Consider the following 10,236-nt stretch of genomic DNA (forward strand, 5'->3'; position numbering starts at 1 on the left):
TTACAATATTAAACAACTGGTGTAATTCAGCACCTCGGGTAGTACATCTCTGATAACAAACAATTAGTGTAATTCAGCACTCAGTAGTACTTTCTGATATCCGCACAAATAGTGTAATTCAGCACTCAGTGGTACATTCTGATAACAAACACATAATTATGTAATTCAGCACTCAGTAGTACATTCTGATAACAAACAACTAGTGTAATTCAGCACTCAGTGGTACATTCTGATAACAAAAAGCCACTAGTGTAATTCAGCATAAGTACATTCTGATAACAAACAACTAGTGTAATTCAGAACTCAGTAGTACATTCTGATAACAAACAACTAGTGTAATTCAGCACTCAGTAGTACATTCTGATAACAAAACAACTATGGTAATTTAGTACTCAACAATATATTACAATATTATTAAACAACTTGGGTAATTTAATACTCGACGGTATATTCTGATATTAAATTACTAGGGTATTTAATACTCAATCGATAAATTCTAATAACAAACAACTAGTGTATTTAATACTCATCGTGGTACATTCTGATATTAAACTACTAGGGTATTTAATACTCATCATTATATGTTATCTAATATTAAACAACTTAGAATATTTAATACTCTCATCGGTCTATTCTGATATTAAACTACTAGGGGTATTTAATAACTCATCGGTACATTCTAATATTAAACAACTAGAGTATTTAATAATACTCATCAGGTCTATTCTGATATTAAACTACTAGGGGTATTTAATACTCAATGGTACATTCTAATATCAAACAACAAGGGTATTTAATACTCATCGGTACATTCTGATTTAAACTACTAAGGTATTTAATACAATCATCGGTACATTCTGATATTAAAACTACTAGGTATTTAATACTCATCGGTACGTTCTGATATTAAACTACTAGGGCACTTTAGTACTCATCCGTACTTTCTGATATTAAACTACTAGGGTATTTAATACTCATCGGTACATTCTGATATTAAACAACTAGGGTTTTAATACTCATCGGTACATTATGATATTAAACAATTAGGGTATTTAATACTCATCGGTACATTCTGATATTAAACTACTAGGGTATTTAATACTCATCGGTTCATTCTAATATTAAAAGAACTAGGATATTTAATACTCATCGGTACATTCTGATATTTAACAACTAGGTATTTAATACTCATCGGTACATTCTGATTTTAAACTACTAGGGTATTTAATACTCATCGGTACATTATAGTATTAAACAACTGGGATATTTAATACTCATCGGTACATTCTGATATTAAACTATTAGTATTATTTAATACTCATTGGTACATTCTAATATTAAAACAACTAGGATATTTAATACTCATTGGTACATTCTGATATTAAACTACTAGGGTATTTAATACTCATCGGTACATTCTAATATTAAACTACTAGGGTATTTAATACTCATCGGTAGATTCTGAAATTAAACTACTGGGGATTTAATACTCGACGGTATATTGTAATATTAAATAAATAAGGTAATTTAATACTCGACGGTACATTTTAATATTAAATAAATAGGGTAATTTAATACTCGACGTTACATTTCAATATTAAATCAATAGAGAAATTTAATACTCGACGGTACATTGTAATATTAAATAAATAGGGTAATTTAATACTCGACGTTACATTTTAATATTAAACAGCTAGTGTAATTCAATACTCAACGATACATTACAATATTAATCAACTAGTGTAATTCAGCACTCAGTAGTACATTCTGATAACAAACAATTAGTGTAATTCCTTATAGTACATTCTGATAACAATCAACTAATGTAAATCAGCACTCAGTAGTACATTCTGATACAAACAACTCAATTCAGCACTCAAGTACATTCTGATTACAATAGTGTAATTCAGCACTCAGTAGTACATTCTGATAACAAACAACTAGTGTAATTCAGCACTCAGTAGTACATTCTGATATCAAACAAATAGTGTAATTCAGCACTCAGTAGTACAAATAACAAACACATAGTGTAATTCAGCACTCAGTAGTAATTCATAACAAACAACTAGTAGTGTAATTCAGCACTCAGTAGTACATTCTGATAAAAAAACTAGTGTAATTCAGCACTAGTAGTACATTCTGATAACAAACAACTAGTGTAATTCAGCACTAGTAGTACATTCTGATAACAAACAACTATGGTAATTTAGTACTCAACAATATGTTACAATATTAAACAACTTGGGTAATTTAATACTCGACGGTATATTCTGATCTTAAATTACTAGGGTATTTAATACTCATCGGTACATTCTGATATTAAACTACTAGGGTATTTAATACTCATCGGTACATTCTAATATTAAACAACTAGAATAGTTAATAATACTCATCGGTCTATTCTGATATTAAACTACTAGGGTATTTAAAACTCATCGGTACATTCTAATATTAAACAACTAGAGTATTTAATAATACTCATCGGTCTACATTCTGATATTAAACTACTAGGGTATTTAATACTCATCGGTACATTCTGATATTAATCTACGAGTGTATTTCATACTCATCGGTACATTATAATATTTATCAACTAGGGTATTTAATACTCATCGGTACATTCTGATATTAAACAACTAGGGTATTTAATACTCGACGGTTTATTTTAATACTAAATAAATAGGGTAATTTAATACTCGACGGTACATTTTAATATTAAATAAATAGGGTAATTTAATACTCGACGGTACATTTTAATATTAAATAAATAGGGTAATTTAATACTCGACGGTACAATTGTAATATTAAATAAATATCGTAATTTAATACTCGACGGTACATTGTAATATTAAATAAATATCGTAATTTAATACTCGACGTTACATTTTAATATTAAACAGCTAGGGTAATTCAATACTCAACGTTACCTTACAATATTAAACAACTAGTGTAATTCAGCACTCAGTTGTACATTCTGATAACAAATAACTAGTGTAATTCAGCACTCAGTAGTACATTCTGATAGCAAACAATCTGTGTAATTCAGCTCTCAGTGGTACATTCTGATAACAAACAACTTGTGTAATCCAGCACTCAGTAGTACATTCTGATAACAAACAACTAGTTTAAATCAACTCTCAGTAGTACATTCTGATAACAAACAACTAGTGTAATTCATCTCTCAGTAGTACATTCTGATAACAAATAACTAGTGTAATTCAGCATTCAGTAGTACATTCTGATAACAAACAACTAGTGTAATTCAGCACTCAGTAGTACATTCTGATAACAAACAATTATGGTAATTTAGTACTCAACATTATGTTACAATATTATACAACTTGGGTAATTTTATACTCGACGGTACACTTTAATTTTAAACAACTGTGGTAAATCAATACTGTGCAATGTATTATTAAACAAAAAAAGGTTAATTTAAAATTCAACATTATATTCTAATATTAAACAACTAGGATATTTAATACTAATCGGTACATTCTAATATTATACTACTAGGGTAAATACTCATCGGTACATATGGATATTAAACTACTAGGGTAATTTATGCTCATCGGTACATTTTGATATTAAACTACTATTGTATTTTATACTCATCGGTACATTCTAATATTAATCAACTAGGATATTTAATACTCATCGGAACATTCTGATATTAAACTACTAGGGTATTTAATACTCATCGGTACATTCTCATATTATACTACTAGTGTATTTAATACTCGACGGTACATTGTAATATTAAATAAATAAGGTAATTTACTACTCGACGGTACATTTTAATATTAAATATATATGGTAATTTAATATTCGACGGGACATTTTAATATTAAATAAATAGGGTAATTTAATACTCGACGGAACATTGTAATATTAAATAAATAGGGGTAATTTAATTCTCGACGGTACATTTTTAATATTAAACAGCTAGAATAATTTTAATATTTAACGATACATTACCATATTAAAGAACTAGTGGAATTCAGCACTCAGTAGTACATTCTGATAACAAACAACTAGTGTAATTCAGCACTCAGTAGTACATTCTGATAACAAACAACTATGGTAATTTAGTACACAAATACAATATGTTATAATATTAAACAACTTGGGTAATTTAATACTCGACGGTAGCATATTCTGATATTAAACTACTAGGTATTTAATACTCATCGATAAATTCTAATATCAAACAACTAGTGTATTTAATACTCATCGGTACATTCTGATATTAAACTACTAGGGTATTTAATACTCATCGGTACATTCTAATATTAAACTACTAGGGTATTTAATATTCATCGGTACATTCTAATATTAAACAATTAGGATATTTAATACTGATCGATACATTCTGATATTAAACTACTAGGGTATTTAATACTCATCGGTACATTCTGATATTAAACTACTTGGATATTTATTACTTATCGGCACATTCTGATATTAAATTACTAGGCTATTTAATACTCATCGGTACATTCTGATATTAAACTACTAGCGTAATTTAACAGTCGACGGTACATTGAAGTGTGAGGAAAGGGTACTTTATTGCTTAACGGTTTTGTAAAGTTAAGACACTAGGGTAATTTGATAAACTTTTACGGTAATTGTAATATTAAGCATGTATACAATTCAACACTCAACGGTACATTTTAATATAAAACAACTAGTTTAATTTAATACGCAATGGTACATCGTAATATTATAAACTAGGGTAATCTATGTTCAATGGAACATTGTAACATTAAGAAATCTGGGTAATTCAATAACTGAATTACAAACTGAATATTTTACTAATAAACTCCTAAGGTAAATTAATTCTTGTTGATACCTAGTAATACTAAACAACTAAAGTAATTAAATAATCGACGGTACATTTTAATACTAAACAACTTGTGTAATTCAATATTCGACGGTATGTTGTATAATAAAACTAGGATAATTTAATACTGAACAGTAGATCGTAATATTAAACAACTACGGTAATTTAGTATTCAACGGTACACTGTAATATTAAAAAATTTGGGCTACTTAATGCTCAACAGTACATTCTAATGTTAAACAACTAGGGTAATTCAATACTCGACGGTACATTGAAGTATTAAACAGTGTGTAACAAAACGTTGCCTATGTTACACCTCTGATTTGATATGCATGCAAAGATTTGTCAGTTTTATCTAACATGAAGAAAGTTCAAAGAAAACTGACGTCATGAGCTTAGAGGTTTACTGGAAGCTCGCGCATGCACAGGCTTCCAGTGTCCCTTTCAGACACTTGAAAACAGCGCTTCATAGGAAGTAACTTAATGTATTACTAACGGGAACAGTTCACGCAGGTCTGCATCAGTACGGTCAGCTTGTGGGCGCCAGCACCGTGTAGTGACACTCTGGTGGCGCCAGACTGTGAATGAAGATTTGATAAGTAGGTGCTATTGATCTAACTTCATCACGCCATGGAAGGAAAGAAGGTCTTCCTGAGACTAGTGATTATTGTACACATTGAGTGTTGTCTTCAGAAGGTGAGCTGATTAATTAGTTCCTGGTGACCGAAACAAATTTGTCGCTTTATGTAATGACCAACATAAACGTCTAAAGTTTGTAGCTTTATGTAATGACCAAAATAAACGTCAAAAGTTTGTAGCTTTATGTAATGACCAACATAAACGTCAAAAGTTTGTAGCTTTATGTAATGACCAACATAAACGTCAAAGTTTGTAGCTTTATGTAATGACCAACATAAACGTCTACAGTTTTCGCTTTATGTAATGACCAACATAAACGTCTAAAGTTTGTAGCTTTATGTAATGACCAACATAAACGTCTAAAGTTTGTAGCGTTTTGTAATGATCAGCATAAACGTCTAAAGTTTGTAGCTTTATGTAATGACCAACATAAACGTCTAAAGTGTGTCGCTGCTACGAGAAACCAAATCAAGGAAATGTAAAATCTAATACGTTTCGGTTTTTTGTTCAGGTTTCACCTAAATATCTTGTAAGCATTCCTATCGTCTTATAAACTACATTGTTTCAACATCTTTATTAAACCATCAATTAATTATTATTTCTTTACTAAATGATTTATATTTAACCCTCTAAGGATTAACGTATACACGTTTAACATAACATTTCGTTTGATAGTGACTCTCATAAAATTTTCAATTGTATTTGAAAACGGTTTCATTACAGTCACTTGGCCCGGCATGGATAAGTGGTTATGGCGCTCGTCTAGTAATACGTAGGTCTCGTGTTCGAATTCCTATCACACCAAACATATTCGCCCTTTCAGGCGTAGGGACATTATAATGTTACGATCAATACCACTATTCATTGGTAAAAGAGTAACCCATGAATTGGCGCTGGGTGGTGATGACTAGCTGCCTTCCCTCTAGTCTAACACAACTAAATTAGGGACAACTAGAGCAATAGTTCTCGTGTAGCTTGCGCCAAATTCAACAACCAATCCAGTTTCAGCTACAGCTTATTTCTCTGTAATAAAAGTATTTCACAGAATAACGTGTTGTTGGATCATGGACTAGATAAAATGTAAGATTATTGTTAATGAGTGATCTTAACTTCTGTATCCTCTCCTTATATCTATGTCTGGTTTTGTGAGAAAAGCAACATGTCTATTGTTCTTAACTACCAGGTTATAGAGAACGAAGTAAACAAAACGCCATCTTTAATTTCAAACGTCAACACATAAATATTAGTGAGTATCAAAATTCAGAGTAGTTTATAAGATTTAGTCTGTGTCTAACTAAGGTAAATAATACTGAACACACTCTCGTCTGGTAATAATACACATCAAGTCTCGTCTCGTAATAATACACCAAATCTCGTCTCGTAATAATACACACAACACTCACCAAATCTCGTCTGGTAATAATACACACAACACTCACCAAATCTCGTCTGGTAATAATACACACCACACTCCCAAAAAGTATCAATATTACTCATTTTAAGACACCAGATGTCAAATGTTACAACACAGTATTACTCACTCTTACAGACTAGGTGTCAGATGTTACAACACAATATTACTCACTCTTACAGACTAGGTGTTAGATGTTACAACACAGTATTCCTCATTCTTAGAGACTAAGTGTCAGATGTTACAACACAGTATTACTCAGACTGTCTTACAGACTAGGTGTTAGATGTTACAACACAATATTACTCACTCCTACAGACTAGGTGTTAGATGTTACAACACAGTATTCCTCATTCTTAGAGACTAAGTATCAGATGTTACAACACAGTATTACTCACTCTTACAGACTAGGTGTTAGATGTTACAACACAGTATTACTCACTCTTACAGACTAGATGTTAGATGTTACAACACAATATTACTCACTCTTACAGACTAGGTGGTAGAAGTTACAGTACAATATTACTCATTCTTAGAGACTAGGTGTCAGATGTTACAACACAGTATTACTCACTCTTACAGACTAGGTGTCAGATGTTATAACACCAATAAAACCCATTTATAGATACTAGACGTCAGATGTTATAACACAACACTACTCATTCTTAGAAGCTAGATGTCAGGTATTACAACACAGTATTACTCACTCTTAGAGATTATGTGTCAGATGTTACAACACAGTATTATTCACTCTTACAGACTAGGTGTTAGATATTACAACACAGTTTCACTCATTTTAGAGACTGTATGTCAGATGTTATAACACCAATATCGCTCATTCTTAGAAATGAGATGTCAGTTATTACAACACAGTATTTCTCACTCTTAGACACTAGGTTTCAAATGTTACAACACAATATTACTCATTCTCAGATACTAGATATCAGATGTTATAACACCACTACTTCTCATTCTTAGAATCTCGATATCAAATGATTGTTACAGTTGTAACATGAAACTGTTTTAACACAATTCAAGGTTGTAAGTAATGTCTGTATGCACATTAAAAGCCGAGGTTAACATTCTGTAATTTCTAGTAAAATTGGTTGGAGTATTTACAAGGCTGGAACATTAAAGCTATTTCAAATTAAAGCTATGATTCATAATTCAGTCTAAGATAATTAATTACTATCGAATTGTATTTTTATTCTTCTAACCAAGCATTTACTTTATTTGCTTTGTTTTTGTATCCGTTATTTCTGCAAAGATTGCTTAAGGCGAACGAAACACGTCATCGTATTTTTGAAAAGACTAAACTCAAGATATGATTTATTATCCTTCTAACTGATAAATTGATTTTTAATATGGCTTAACTTTCTTATCATGGGGATTTGTTTTAATAAAGTTTAACTTTTCTACCATGCGAACTTATTTTTACGAGTATTTAAACGCCTTATATGCGAACTGTTGTGTCAGTATCTAACATAATTTGAAAACGTAGTGAGTGTTTTCTATCTTCATGAACTGACTTGTTCATCGCTATTTTGTAGAAAAGAATTGCTTTGGTGATTAATCTTCGCACTATGATAAGCCTACTAGCGGTATGAACAGGTTACACGCGCATCTGACAGAAATAATTCCATAAATGTAAAGAGGTTACACTTACACATGTGATAAGCCTCCTAGTGGTGTCAATAGATTACACTTACACATGTGATAAGCACCTAGCGGTGTCAATAGATTACACTTACACATGTGATAAGCAAATATATTACACTTACACATGTGATAAGCCACCTAGCGGTGTCAATAGATTACACTTACACATGTGATAAGCCTCCTAGCGGTGTCAATAGATTACACTTACACATGTGATAAGCCTCCTAGCGGTGTCAATAGATTACACTTACACATGTGATAAGCCACCTAGCGGTGTCAATAGATTACAGTTACACATGTGATAAGCCACCTAGCGGTGTCAATAGATTACAGTTACACATGTGATAAGCCACCTAGCGGTGTCAATAAGCTACCCAAAGTAATTCTTAGATTACTATAAATAACATTATTAATAATTCTACCAGCTAGTTGGTAAGAATATACGTAACGCTAGAATAATACACATATAATAACACTTGAAAGAAAAATATTTCTTTTGCATTTGTTTAGAATTAGTTGAATTGTAAACAAAAATTACTGACAACTGATGATACATGAAGACTACTACCACACATTGTCACTTCTGAATTGAAATCAGCCTCAATATAGCTAAATATTATTACATCTGACGGACCACAACATGTATTTTCTCTTCCAAATATAATATGAACACCTGACAGATCACAGCATGTATTTTCTGGTCCAATGATAATATTACTATACTTTCCGAGCCTAATGGACTACAGCTTTACTCTTCCTAATCGAACTACAACATATAACATTTTACTAATAAAAGAAACACTCTTTAGGTGTTAACAAAGAAAATTAAAGAAAGTTTTCCTTACACTTTTTAGTCTAAGTGAATTGTAACACTACATATTTCTTGAGTTAGTCAGATTATTTGTTTTCAAAATTCCAGGGCTGTCACTAATTCGTTGACTCATTGAACTTGTTGACATCTAGCGGCATAACTAGGTTACAATTTAAATGTATGTATTTCCATTACAATTTTTTAACGGTTTAAACTTCTACTCTATTTATTATTTTTGAACTGTATTGTAGAAGAAACACAGCATAAGAATAATTCCTCCAGCTCCTTCAGACGTCGACCTGTTTATCTCCTGATGATACGCATGGTTTATCCAATGGATATGGCCCGGCATGGCCAAGCGTGTTAAGGCGTGCGCTTCGTAATCTGAGGATCGCGGGTTCGCATCCCGGTCGCGCCAAACATGCTCGCCCTTTCAGCCGTGGGAACGTTATAATGTGACGGTCAATCCCACTATTCGTTGGTAAAAGAGTAGCCCAAGAGTTGGCGGTGGGTGGTGATGACTAGCTGCCTTCCCTCTAGTCTTACACTGCTAAATTAGGGACGGCTAGCACAGATAGCCCTCGAGTAGCTTAGTGCGAAATTCAAAACAAACAAACAAACCGATGGTTATTGACAATTGCTCTAAGCGTGCGTCACAAGGAAAATCCTTGAACATGAAATTCTCTTTTAACAAATTTTCTTGTTGCTTTACGAGATTAACTGTTGGAATGTTTCTTACGTCGTAGTGCTCCACGCGAACTTTACTTGTCTACCACCACATAAAACTCAAATGTTTTCGCTGGAGAGAATGTCTTTCTCTATCATTACAACAACTTAATCTATGTTAAACCTCGAACCGATCTGTCCTAACGG

This window comes from Tachypleus tridentatus, chromosome 9, assembly GCF_004210375.1.
Source record: "Tachypleus tridentatus isolate NWPU-2018 chromosome 9, ASM421037v1, whole genome shotgun sequence".
In the NCBI taxonomy this organism is placed as follows: Eukaryota; Metazoa; Arthropoda; class Merostomata; order Xiphosura; family Limulidae; genus Tachypleus; species Tachypleus tridentatus.